The sequence below is a fragment of the Rattus norvegicus genome, chromosome 4 (assembly GCF_021556685.1).
Source record: "Rattus norvegicus strain SHRSP/BbbUtx chromosome 4, alternate assembly SHRSP_T2T, whole genome shotgun sequence".
NCBI classification, from domain to species: domain Eukaryota; kingdom Metazoa; phylum Chordata; class Mammalia; order Rodentia; family Muridae; genus Rattus; species Rattus norvegicus.
Window position 1 is genome coordinate 156,930,782 of NC_141537.1, and position 13,502 is coordinate 156,944,283.

General features: G+C 42.9%; 1 pseudogene; it reads left to right on the plus strand.

Annotated features, from left to right (window-relative positions):
- The first annotated feature begins 861 nt into the window (after positions 1-861).
- Vdac2-ps4 (voltage-dependent anion channel 2, pseudogene 4) lies at positions 862-1,674 on the plus strand (annotated as a pseudogene).
- The last annotated feature ends 11,828 nt before the right edge of the window (positions 1,675-13,502 follow it).

Below are 13,502 nucleotides of genomic sequence, written 5' to 3' on the forward strand. Positions count from 1 at the left end.
TCATATCTCTGTTAGGAGACTGGTATACATGATATATAAGGAACTCCTTTGAATGTACAACCAAAAAAATTGGCCTGAGTTTATAAACCGACAAGTGTCTTGGACAGACATTTCTCCAAGGACAGGGTACAAGTAGCTAGAGAGCAGGTGAACTGAGGCTTTAACATCACTACCCAACACAGAAGTGCAAACACAACCACAGTCATTGCATCTGGTGACGGTCAGTGTTTTAAAATGACACAGAAAATAAGAAATATAGACGAAAATGTAGAGAAATTATGTCTCTTGGACACTATTCGCGGGGTTGCAGAAATCAGTTGTTGAGAAGAAGATGAAGTTTCCTCAAAAAGTTAAAAGGAATACATGCTTCAGCGCTCCCACTTGTAGGTAGACTGCCCTTCCTCAGCTTCTATGAGAACTTGGTCTTAGGGCGTCGTCAGACATCAAAATCCATGGATGGTCGAGTTTGTATATAATCTGTGCGTGCTGTCCTGTATTCTAAACATTACCATTAGATTATTTATAATACGAGATACCAGAAGTCATGGAAGCAAAAGGCAGATGGTGTTACTAGAAGTTACGGAGAAGGGAAGTAAATTAATGTTGATTAGTAAATATAAAGTTTCACATTTAAGTGACCAGAATTAAATTTGGGCCCTCTAGCTGCAGTGTCTGCAGTGCAACCTCCAGATAGCAAGTGGCTTCAGCTAAGAACCCTGCCTTGGGCCCCCCCCCCCCCCCCCCCGATCACCTCCTGACATGCGCAGATCACCTCTCCCCTCACCCGCTCTCTACTCTCTAACCCCACCCATGCGTTCGCCTTGGCGGACTGTTTTGTGTGTATGGACCTACCCACAGCCAATGTGAATCCTTCCATTGTATGCTGACCTTGGCCAAGCTTCCTGAAATATTTTCAATAGAGGATTTGACTTGGGGTTGGTAAAACTGGATGTGAGGAGGAAAAGTCACAGTCATGCAGTGGCGTGGAATTTTCAACAAGGAGTTCATCTAATAGAGATGCTGGTAAAGTTACTGAAACCTTTAAGAGCGAATACAAATGGTATGAGCATGGTGAGACATTCACAGAAAAATGGAACACTGATATCACTCACGTTAAGATCAGACTTGCCAACGTTTGAGACTAACCTTTGATGCGAGTTTTCCACCGATCACAGAAAGAAAGGTGATTTAAAAATAGTCAAGTCTGCTTACAAGAGGGGATGTGCAAACCTTGACTTTGATTGTGCTAGACCTGCAATCCGTGTTTAGCTGTCTGTGGTTAGAGGGCTGGCTTGCTGGGTACCAGCTGACCTTTGACAGTGTCAAACCAAAGTTGGCAAGAAGTAACTTTGTGGTAGGCTTCAGGACTAGGGACTTCCAGTTACACCCTAATGTCAACAACGGGGCAGGATTTGCGGAATCAATTTATCCTAATGTGTGTGAAGAATCCGTAAGCATCAGGTTCCAACTGTACTCATTTTGGCATCGCTGTTGAAACCTCGTTGACGCCTCCTGCTTCTGCTACTTTGAAAGTCAGTAAATCTGGTTTAATTGGAATGGGCTATACTCAGACTCTGAGGCCTGGCATGAAACTTATAACTGTCTGCTCTGGTAGACAGGAAGAGCTTTAATACCTGAGGCCACAAACTTCTTGCCTTGGAGTTGGAGGCTTAAGCCAGTTGAAAGAAACTTCTGGAAAGGTTTTCATATTTGGCCTTAATGTATTTCCATGTGTCCAGCAGGTTCTTTCTCCTCTCCCCTTACCCCGAGAAGGCGATCAAAGGTTGATGAAACAAGAACTGTATTTTGCATAGACAGTTGCCTGGTTTTCTAAAATTGTACTGCCATCTAATTATCAATGTTGCCATCATGCAGCAACCTCTAATTATTTAAATGTATTTAACTCTTAAATGTGCTACTCAGCCATAATGAAATGGATGTTGATTAAAAAATATATGGGAAAAACTCTGGGAAAAAATTAAACCTGTTTCACAACAATGTAAATGCAAGTAACGCCACTGAACCCTCTACTTAAAATCTATATGAATGGAAAGAGAGAGGAGAGAGAAATCTGTATAAACAATACAGGTAACACTTGAGGCAACTCATATCTTATGGTCTTCATATCATTTTCTGTATATTGGCTTAAGTGTGAGTTAGTTTTATAATCTAATAAATATTTGGAAACTAAAAATATTCAAATTCCTTGTCTCCTCTCAATTCTTAGAAGAATTAGTCAGACACTTTCTAACATTTCTTTTGCGAAGATGGCATAGGTGAAAATGAGTAGCATATTATACAAAGAAAAAGGGAGATGAGAAGGGGTGGAGGGCAGGAGCTTAGTGTGCCCACAGTAGCCTCCTGAGAGTCCCTAAGAACTTAGTGTGCCCACAGTGGCTTCCTGACAATAGTCAAGAACTAGGTGTGTCCACAATGGCTTCCTGACACTGTCCCAGAGCTTACTGTGTCCACAGTGGCTTGCTCACAGTACCCAAGAACTTAGTGTTCCCACAGTGATTTCCTGACAGTGCCCCAGAGCTTACCGTGCCCACAGTGGTTTCCTGTCAATGCCCAGGATTTAGTGTGCCTACAGTGGCTTCCTGACAGTGCCCCAGAAATGCTATTTATGGACATTAATTTTACTCTAGAACCTAACGCTCTACTTGTATGTTTTCCCATATTACTTATTCTGACCTTTCAAATATTTGATGCCCTTGTCCAGCATGACAGGTGGGTGACTGAGAAAGACTGAGCAAATGAGCAGAGTAAATTAGCTCCACCTTGGAGCAGAAGTCAAACGACCAAGTCGACAGGTTTCAAGGATCTGCCAGTTGATAGACCACATACACACACACACACACACACACACACACACACACACACACACACACACACATGCATACCACACACACAACACACACACACACCCCACACACACACCACACACATACCACACACACACACATACACACACATACACACACACACCACACACCACACACACACACCACACACACACCACACACACACATACACACACATACCACACACACACAACACACACACACCACACACACACCCCACACACATACACACACATACACACATACACACACACATACACACACCACACCACACACACACACATCACACACACCACACCACACACACACCACACACACACCACACACACACCATACACACACACACACATACACACTCACACACACACATACCACACACCACACACACGGAAAATGTCATTTAAAATGTTGAAACCATTCTACATTGTGTACACATCTTTGAGTGATGTTTTAGGCATGTGTGTGCGTGTGTGTGTGTGTGTGTGTGTGTGTGTGTGTGTGTGTATGTGTGTGTGTGTATACATATAAAGTCAGTTAAAATAGGTATTCTCAGTTAAAATAAATTAAGATGGTCTGGAGAAATAGCTTAGCAGTTAAGAGTTTCATGAATTTAAACACACTGAATGCATCCAAATGCATTACATTTCTTCTTGTTATGTTTTCAGTGTTTCGTCTTTTGCACGGAGCCATATTGGATTTGGGCCTAGCCGCTTTTTGACTGCATGGTTCAAAGTGACTCTGGGCTGTTTGGCCACAGAGACTCACCCCGAAGATGACTGCCATAAATCTTAAGATTGTTGGATAAAGCCTCTCCCATGAATTTACGGCACAGGAGTATAACATTTAAGGGATGCCTCAGCTCCCTTCAGCAGATACCTTCCCTCAGCAGATACCAGTTATCTCCTCAGTCAACACCCAGTGTCTCCACCACCTGACCTCATCGCCTGACTTCTTTGCCTCCAGCTATCACTGCCTATACCCTCATCTCCCCCTCCTTCATATTTCACAAAGGTCACTCCCCCTACCTGAAAGCCTTAAAAGCTGCAATGTTCATCCCAATAAACGAGACCTTGACAACAGAACTTTTGCTTGGTCTCCTTCTTCTCTTCACCCCCATTTTGGCCCACAGGTAGAAAGCCTCTTCGGGACCCTGAATAACTGGGTCCCCGCTGGCGGGGACAGTCTTTGCCTGAGTTAAACCCCCAAAGCTGTCAGTGCTGTCATATCAATAGTCCTAGCAACACACTCTAGCATCACCCTTTTGCAGCATCCATTCACAGCATCCTTCAGCAGCATCCTTTAGAAGCTTTCTTTTGCACCATCCACTGGCAGTGCTCTTTATCAATGTCCTTCAGCAACATCCTTTTTATTTGGTAAAGCGTGAAGTCCATCTTGTAGTTCTTTAAAAAAAAAGATGTCATTGAATTACACCTAGAAGAAATAGCTACATATTTTAAGTGTAAAATACCTATGAAGAGCCTTCACTCCATTCTTCATAAGCAAGAAAAACTCAAGATCTAGAAAGTGTCACTGTGCTGAGCATATGCTTTATGGAAGAAAAATGCTACACCAGGCTAAATGAGGGAGTTTAAAAAGCTGTTATAAAGTTACAGGACACACCAACAAGAAATATTTAAATTATTTTCCCTTACAAAAATGAACATTTGTGCTTTGCATCAAAAATTAAAGCACATTAATTTGAGAAAAGACATTATAATGTTTAAGCAACAAATAGAGCTACTTGTTATTACAGTCAAAATATTCAGAGTATGATACGTGATATACGCCTCACGTTCCTTTATAGATAACTTGTAATTGCCTCCAAATGGCATCATGCTATTTCAGGTTTAATGAGAATACTTAATTATACCTTTCCTTCAAAATACAAGAATTATATGGATTTTGTCATTTATTATTGACAGCCTCATTTTAACACATCCATCTTATCATCTTCCTTTTCCTCCTCCGCCTGTTCCACCAAATCACATTCCCAGCCTTTCCTATTCTTAAAACCTCACTTCCTGGCATCTGAGACCTTCTGGTGGCTATTCCCAGTTCCCCATCCCCCACTGCTGCACACCTCTCTTTAATTGTTTTTGATAGCTGAGTAATACTCTATTGTGTAGATGGACCATATTTTCTGTATTCATTCCTCTGTTGAAGGGCATCTGGGTTCTTTCCAGCTTCTGGCTATTATAAATAAGGCTGCGATGAACATCGTGGAGCATGAGTCCTTATTAAATGTTGGAGCATCTTTTGGATATATGCCTAGGAGAGGTATAGCTGGGTCCTCAGGTAGTACTATGTCCAGTGTTCTGAGAAACCATCAGACTGATTTCCAGAGTGGTTGTACCAGTCTGCAATCCCACCAACAATGGAAGAGTGTTCCTCTTTCTCCACATTCTCGTGAGTGTCAGCTGTCATCTGAGTTTTTGATCTTAGCCATTCTCACTGGTGTCAGGTAGAATCTCAGGGTCGTTTTGATTTGCATTTTCCAGATATCTAAGGACATTGAGCATTTCTTTAGGTGCTTCTAATTCATTTGAAATTCCTGTTGAGAATTTTTTTTTTGCTCTGTACTCCATTTTTTGATAGGGTTATTTGGTTCTCTGCCATATAACTTTTAGAGTTCTTTGTGTATTTTGGATATTAGCCCTCTATTGGATGTAGGATTGGTAAAGATCTTTTCCTAACCTGTTGGTTGCCGTTTTGTCCTAATGACAGTGTCCTTTGCCTCACAGAAGCTTTGCAATTTTATGAGATCCTATTTGTCTATAGTTGATCTTAGACCCTGAGCCATTGGTGTTCTGCTCAGGAAAATTTTCCCTTCTGCCAATGTGTTTAAGTCTCTTTCCCACTTTCTCTTCTATTAGATTCAGTATATTTGGTTTTATGTAGAAGTCCTTGATCCACTTGGACTTGAGCTTTGTACAAAGAGACAAAAATGGATCAATTTGCATTCTTCTACATGTCACCAGTTGAGCCAGCACCACTTATTGGATATGTTGTCATTTTTCCACTGAGTGGTTTTGGCTTCTTTGTCAAAGATCAGGTGACCATAGGTGTGTGGGTTTAATTCTGGGTCTTCAATTCTATTCCACTGATCTACCTGTTTGTCTCTGTACCCAGATGCCAGGAAAGCAAGAGACTCCCAGAACCCAACAAGGATGACATTAACTGAAATACCCAACAAAAGGGAGAGAGAACTGTAGAGACCATTTCCAGAGGTTAGGCACTGCCTGCTGTTGAGGGATGGGACCACCCAACCACCTCAAAAATATTAACCCAGAATTGCTCCTGTCTAAAGGAAATACAAGGACAAAATGTGAATCAGAGACTGAAGGAAAAGCCATCCAGAGACTTCCCCAACTGAGGATCCATCCCATATACACTCACCAAACCCAGACACTATTGTGGATGCCAAGAAGTGCTTGCTGATGGGACCCTGATACAGCTGTCTCCTGAGAGGCTCTGTCAAAGCTTGACCAATACAGATGTGGATGCTTGGAGCCAACCATCAGATAGAACACAGGGACTCCAATGGTGGAGTTTGAGGAAAGACTGAAGGAGCTGAAGAGTTTCATAACCCCGTAGGCAGAACAATAATACCAACCAACCAGACCTCTCCCCACCACCCCAGAACTCCCAAGGACTAAACCACCAACCAAAGAGTACACATGGAGGAACCCATTACAAAAGCTGCATATGTAACAGAGGATTGTCTTATCTAGCATCTGTGGGAGGGCAGGCCCTTGGTCCTGTGAAGGCTTGATGCCCCAGCATAGGGGAATGTTAGGGCGGCGAGGTGGGAGCTGGGAGTGGGGTAACACCCTCACAGAAGCATGGGAAGGGGAATGGCATAGGAAGTTTGCAGAGGGGAAGCCAGGAATGGAGATAACATTTGAAATGTAAATAAATAAAATAATCAATAAAAAACCTCTCACATCTGTGTTGGGTTCTCTGTTAAACATACTTTTGACACCATAAACATTGGAACTGCTGTGAACAAACCATACACATGTGACTGAGCCATGAAACAGCCCTGTGAACAACACATGCACACACACATATACACATGCACTTTATTCTTGCTTGATAAGAGAAAATTAACCCCAAAAGATGTCTGCTCTGTGGTTTCATATTCAGAAATTAATGGTGGACATTACAGATAAAAAAATTTCAACACAAATACTGAAAAGAGACAGGAGAGTATTTCTACACTTTGGCATGGAGAAAGTCCTCCTAATCAGAAAATATAACTTCTAAGCCAGCGGTCCTTAACCTTCTTAATGTTGCATCCTTTTAATACAGTTTCTTAGGTTGTGGTGTGTCGGCACCTGCACTGACACGGTACCGAGAATCAGGCGAAAGCCTGCGGGATTAAAGAAGCACACACACACACACACACACACACACACACACACACACACACACACACACACACACACAGGTTATTCGTGTCAAGCCAGAAGAGGAAAGGCCCCCTGTAACTTTATTCACCAAACTATATACCCCAAATACACCAGGTAGAAAATATCTGGGAAGCACAGTGGGAAACCCTGGCTCGGAAACTTCCGTAACAAAAGACTGACTATGTGACCTGAATAAACTAGGGAAATATCTGGGAAGAGCAGCCTAAATCTCAAAGACAAAGACCTAGAAGACAAAAGGCAGGAAAGAATTGACCACCATCCAGGTGTGTTGGTAACAGGCCAGACTGCTCCTTTGTTAGGAACAAAAGGCTTCCATATGCATCAGCAGGGCTCAGCAGGGGTCAAACCCTGCAAGAGACCCAGAAGGGTCTTGTTCAGGTTGAAAGCATTCCGTGATTGTTATCTTCTTGTGCCGGAAATTCATGGGAGAGGCTTTTGTCCAACAATCTCAAGACTTTATGGCAGTCATCTTAACTGTGGCCATACAGTCACAAAGGGGCCAGGCCCAAATCCAATACGGCTCCCTACAGTGGTGACTCCCAACCAAAAAATTATTCTATTGCTAGTTCATAACTGCATTCTTGCTATGGTTATGAATCATAAATATCTGATATGCAGGATATCTGACATGTGACCCCCAAGGGGTCGTGACCCATAGGTTGAGAACCACTGTTCTAAGCCAAGGTAAGCCATGAGCGACAGACATGACACCTGGAAGTGACGATGGTGCCAAGCAGCGCAGAGACAACAGACTTCAAAAGTGAGGGGTATGTTTTGTGCCCCCTCCATAAACTGGTGACATTTTAAAAGTTGACTTGTGGGAACATGGTCTTGTCTTTCATACTGCTGGCAAGAGATTTTATTTCTGAATTGATGACATGGAAGTGTGTTTAAGATGTTTCACAAGACTGTGAAAACATCATGGACAGATCAATTAAAAGGTGTCTGCAGGGGCTGGAGAGATGACTCTGTGCATGGTTGAGAGCACTGCAGCTTTTCTAAGAGGCCTGAGCTTGATTTCCACCTCCTATATTAACAACTCCCAGTCATCTCAAACTCCAGTTCCAGGATATCTGCTATCCCCCCTTGACCTTACCAGGAGTGTACGTGCTACAGAGAAATGCATGCAGGCTCAACATGCATCCACATGAAAAATACCAAAATAAATAAGTCTAAAACTAAACAAAAACACATCTGTAAGGCTTCGAAGAATGTGCATAGTGTGTGGAGACCGTGGTGGAATTTATTGGTTGTAGTAAGTTGGTTCAGTCTAGGCATTAATTCCTCCATATCTCAGTGTATGGTCTACCAACATGGGCATATGGCTGTGGGTGTCTGTTGTCTTCAGATACCCAAGGGAGCAAATAGAATTTAAATGAGAAGACAAAATATGGTAAACGTCTGATAACTTGGGGAGTCTATGGTAACGACATTGTTAGAATAGAGACAGCCGGGAGTCAGTCTGCTTTTATCTCCACTGCTGAGTTTTCATTGTAAGTTAGGGGAGGTGATGAGACTGCAGTAACATAATGTAGTTAGTCCTGAGAGCCTCGCTGCGCACATGCGCTGTCCCTCACTAACAAGATGTAGTCCTGAGAGCCTCACTGTGCGCATGCGCTGCCCCTCACTCCTCGTTCCAGGCCTGCAGCTCTCTGACTTGGTGAGTATGCCTCTGTCGACAACTTACCTTTCTCGTTTTGAAGGTAGTTAATGTGTAAACAGCTGAAATGTCCTTATCATCACGAGGGACAGAAGATCTGTTTCCCATGTTCTCTTGGCTTAGGCGACGTGAGCTAGTGCACACCAAGTACAATCACAGAACTTTCTCTTTCCTGTAAGTCATTTTGCAATGTGAGGGGGAAGTGTTTTCTTACTAATTTTTATTAAGGCCTATTTGTCTCCTAATCTTTTTTTTCTCAACTCCCAAATATGCCCTCGTATTCTTATTGCCACGTGCTCCTTCTGTGTTCTGCACCCATGAACTGCCTTCCTTATTTTTTTACTTTCAGTTACCCTATCTCATATTTCTGACTGTAACACTCGCTAAGTTCTTCAAAGTTGTATAAAACCCTCCACATCGTGTGTTCCCTTTCCCATGAGGGATGGTCTATTCAGGTAAGGAAACTCACATTTTTTTTTTCTCCTGGAAATATTTCTGGACACGGTGCCTTTGGCCAAACCCACAGAAGATACAAATAATCTCTTCAACCACTGATGTAAAATATAAAGATTGATTTTTCTCTAATGTGATAAGGTTTACAGGTTAAAGGTCACTGCTGCAGCGTCTGGTCCACATTTAGCTCCGTGAGGCTTATAGCCCATATGCCAGGCTTCAAACTTGCTGGCAGGACAGCCGAGCCCTGGAGCAGATAGCTTGGCTGGCCAGGACCACATGGTTCAGTCAGAACTGAGGTTCTGGTGACCCCGCAACTGACTGCCCTGCCCATTATCAACTGTTCCTTCTCAAACTCCCCCACCCCAAGTGAAATAGGTTTGAAAAACTTTTCCTCCTTATGAATATGTGAGGAATGGGATACATGAGGAGAGAATGTTCCTCCACCAGGGGTCATTAATTAATTGCTCCACACATTATTATTATTATTATTATTATTATTATTATTATTATTATTGTTGTTGTTGTTGTTGTTGTTGTTGTTATTGTTGTTCCACTCATGCACACAGTGTGTGCAGATCAATTTCAACTCTCCTTTTTTCTCTTACAGTTTCCCAAGCTCAAGTAATCAAGATTATACTTCCAACTGACTTGAATAATTTCCATCTATGCATTAAAAGCTGAAGCAGTTGCCTTTCTGTGTCTGGCCTGTTTAACTTAACACAGCATTCTGCCATCCTTTCATTTATTGCACACGACAGAACATAACTGAATAGTGTTTCATCGCGATACACATCTGAACACATCTGCTCATCCTGTCCTCAGAGTCTCCCTCTGAAATGATTGCTGCACACACATTTGAAATTCTTATCTGTGGCTGTGATAACATCCTGACAAGAGCAACTTAAGGGCTCAAGGTTTAGGGTACATCGTGTTAGGAAATCCAAAGCCACAGGACCATGAAGCACATGGACACATCGCACCCACAGTGGAAACAGACCTTGGGTTTCCTCCTGCATTTTCACACTGTGTAAGGAATGGTCCCACCCAAGGCAGGTAGGTCTTCCAACATCAGAACCTCAGCTATGGTAGCCAAGACATCCACAGGGATGTGTAGAGTCCCATTTTCTAGGATAGTCTAGATTCTGCCAAGCTGACAACTCACTGTAGGAATCATGGCAGCTCAGCCTTTCCCCTTTCATTGGTTGCTCCTCCCCCATTTCATTTGGTTGCTCCTCCCTACTACGTTGGTTGCTCCTCCTCCTACGTTGGTTGCTCCTCCCCCTACGTTGGTTGCTCCTCCCCCAACATGGTTGCTCCTCCCCCTTACATTGGTTGCCCCTCCCCCTTACGTTGACTGCTCCCCTTACATTGGGTACTCCTTCCCCACTTACATTGACTGCCCCCACTCAGCGTTTATAGACGGAATATTTTATTTGTATGTGTTCTAGACTTTCTTGCTCTTTAGAAAACTTCCTTTCATTCAGCATCTCTGGCAGATACACACTCCCATTTTCTCCTTTTCAGATCAACTACACAATTCTCTCCTGTTGCTTATGTTCCCCTGTGCCTGGGCGAAGCTTCTACTCCACGTAGGCACCAAGACGGATGGACGTCAGTGCTCACATCTCTCATCCAGACGAATAGTTGCTGTTCCATAATTTAATTTCACAGCAGCATTGGACACAAACAGCCAGAAATTTGGCAGTGATGACCTTCACTGTTCATCTTCACAATTTATGATGAGGGATCAAATAAATTTTATTAAGGTTTATTCATCCTGTTTAAGAGATTGTCCCTGAAAAAGGCTTGCTTGTAAAAAAATAACTAAAATTCTGTTACAGTTTGAACCAAGATGCCACGAAGCAAATCCTTTGTATTTTTCCATTTTTAATGCTTTTGTTACTGATGTGTTGGCATGAGTTCATAATCACGCTGATCTAGTAAAATGACCTTCGTTAGAATGGTCCTTTTCTTGGGACTCAGAGACCCCTTCATTCTCCTGAGCTTCCCCCATCCCACTTTTGCTCTTCCCATAACTTAACAAAGTTTCCCATGCCCTTGAGTTGAGTGTATTTGTTTGTTTGTTTGTTTTATTAACATCATCTGAGTACCACCATTCTTTTCCACAGCCTGTGCAAGCAGGTGGATGTTGGGACTTCACATATTCAGGCAACTTTAACCTACAAGAAATCACGTGTGTTCTCAAGATCCTGTCCAGAAAGAAAGAAAGAGAGAAAGAGAGAAAGAGAGAAAGAGAGAGAGAGAGAGAGAGAGAGAGAGAGAGAGAGAGAGAGAAAGAGAGAGAGAGAGAAAGAAAGCAGCAACAATATAATTTTGAGTTATGACCCAGGACATCAATAGTTGAACATGGCGATGACTCACAGAAGTAATGGCATTCAAAGTTAGGATGCAGACTACACTCCTAGAACAAACAGACCAAGAACAGCATACTTGGATAGCTCACAAGCCCTTTCTAAAACTATGCATTCTCTCAGCCCAGCCCTCTGTCCTTGTTCCTGTCTGTCTGTCTGTTTCTCATCTTACTCAGTTAAAGGCAGCACAATCCACTTACTGACCAGCTGGGGAATTAAAACAAACACTTCTTTTATTTCCTATCGTCTTCTCTTTCAAAGATACTGCCACTCTGCAACCTCCTTCCAATTCTATCGTGAACATCCGGCTACTGCCCACACGCCATCCACTCATTCTCTTGTCTTCTGGATTATCTCCTTTGCCACCCCTCCATCGTATTTCAGTAAGATTGATCTCTTCAAGGATCAAATGTGAGCTTTCGTATTGCCAAGCTCTTCTCTGATTTAAAGCCAACTCCCTTTACCACCCTCCTAAGTAGTTAGGCATTCCCTTCAGGACAAAGAAATTTCATTTCATTTCATTAAGAGCATCGTCGCTACCCTTGAATATGTATGTCGTTTTAAAGCTTAGAAGGCCCCTTGCCCATCTCCTTCCTCTGCCAAGTCACCACTCAGAATTTATGGCTTACTTTAGATTTCTGCTTCCTTCCACGTTGTTTCCAGCCCACATACAGTGTGTCTCTGGCATCTGCCCTCAGGAGACTTCAACTTCTCTAATGATATCGGTTGGCTACTCAAATGCAAAATCTGTCCTATCCCCTGCCCCGTATCTTGGAACTTTTATGGGTTCTGACTTCTACTTATTTGACATTCTATCGCTAGGTCCTAGCCAAGGAGGACCCATGAATGGTTAGAAATAACCAAGGAGCTGCAGCAACGAGAGGATGGATGCATGAATTAATGAAATTGCCTCCAGGGCCTGGAGACTAGAGAGGGGAGTGTTGGGCAAAAGTGTTTGTGTAGTGAATGGCAAAGTCAGCTGGGGTGTTGGTTAGGCACAGTAAAAAGGGGTTATTTGACACTTGTTACTTTTCACCTTCTTAAAACAGAAATGAGTATATGTGAAGGTTAAGGTCAATGTTATGTTATACTGGAATTTAGAAATTCACTGTGAAGGTTACACTTACTGACCAGCAAGCCCAAGACCCTCCTGTCTCCTGTCCTCCAGAACCCAGATTCTAGCTAAGCATTAGGAAACCTAATCATTTCTCCTGGCCCCGACACTTCATTTTCAGTCAATCTAATGTATAATAATACCTCTAAAGTCAATACCTACTTCCTAGTTTGGTTCAAAATGCTTTCCATAGAAGGGTGCTGATCATGGGCCTCACGTTAAAGACAGGCCTTATGTGGCCCAGAGCTTGCTGGCACACTCCGTTGGAGTGAACTATTCAAGCCTCCCAGGGCTGCTTAAGCCACAGCCTCCTTGCCAACTATCCAGACAGAAGCTCAGAGCATCCCTAAGAGGCTGTGGGGGAGGAGAAGCCGATTATCAAGTTTCATGTACAAAAGAGAAAAAGTGAGCAGTAACTGGAAAGTCCTTAATCCTTCTGGGAATTCTGGCTAACGGGTCAGGAATTAACCTTGGCGGTAATTAGGCCATCAGTGACTCTTTCAGAGAATGTTCAAAAACCTCAGCTTTGTTTGGAGAACTCGTGTGGGTGGGAGCAGCTGTTTGCACAAAGAACAGCATAAAGTCTAGCTGCTCCTCACCACG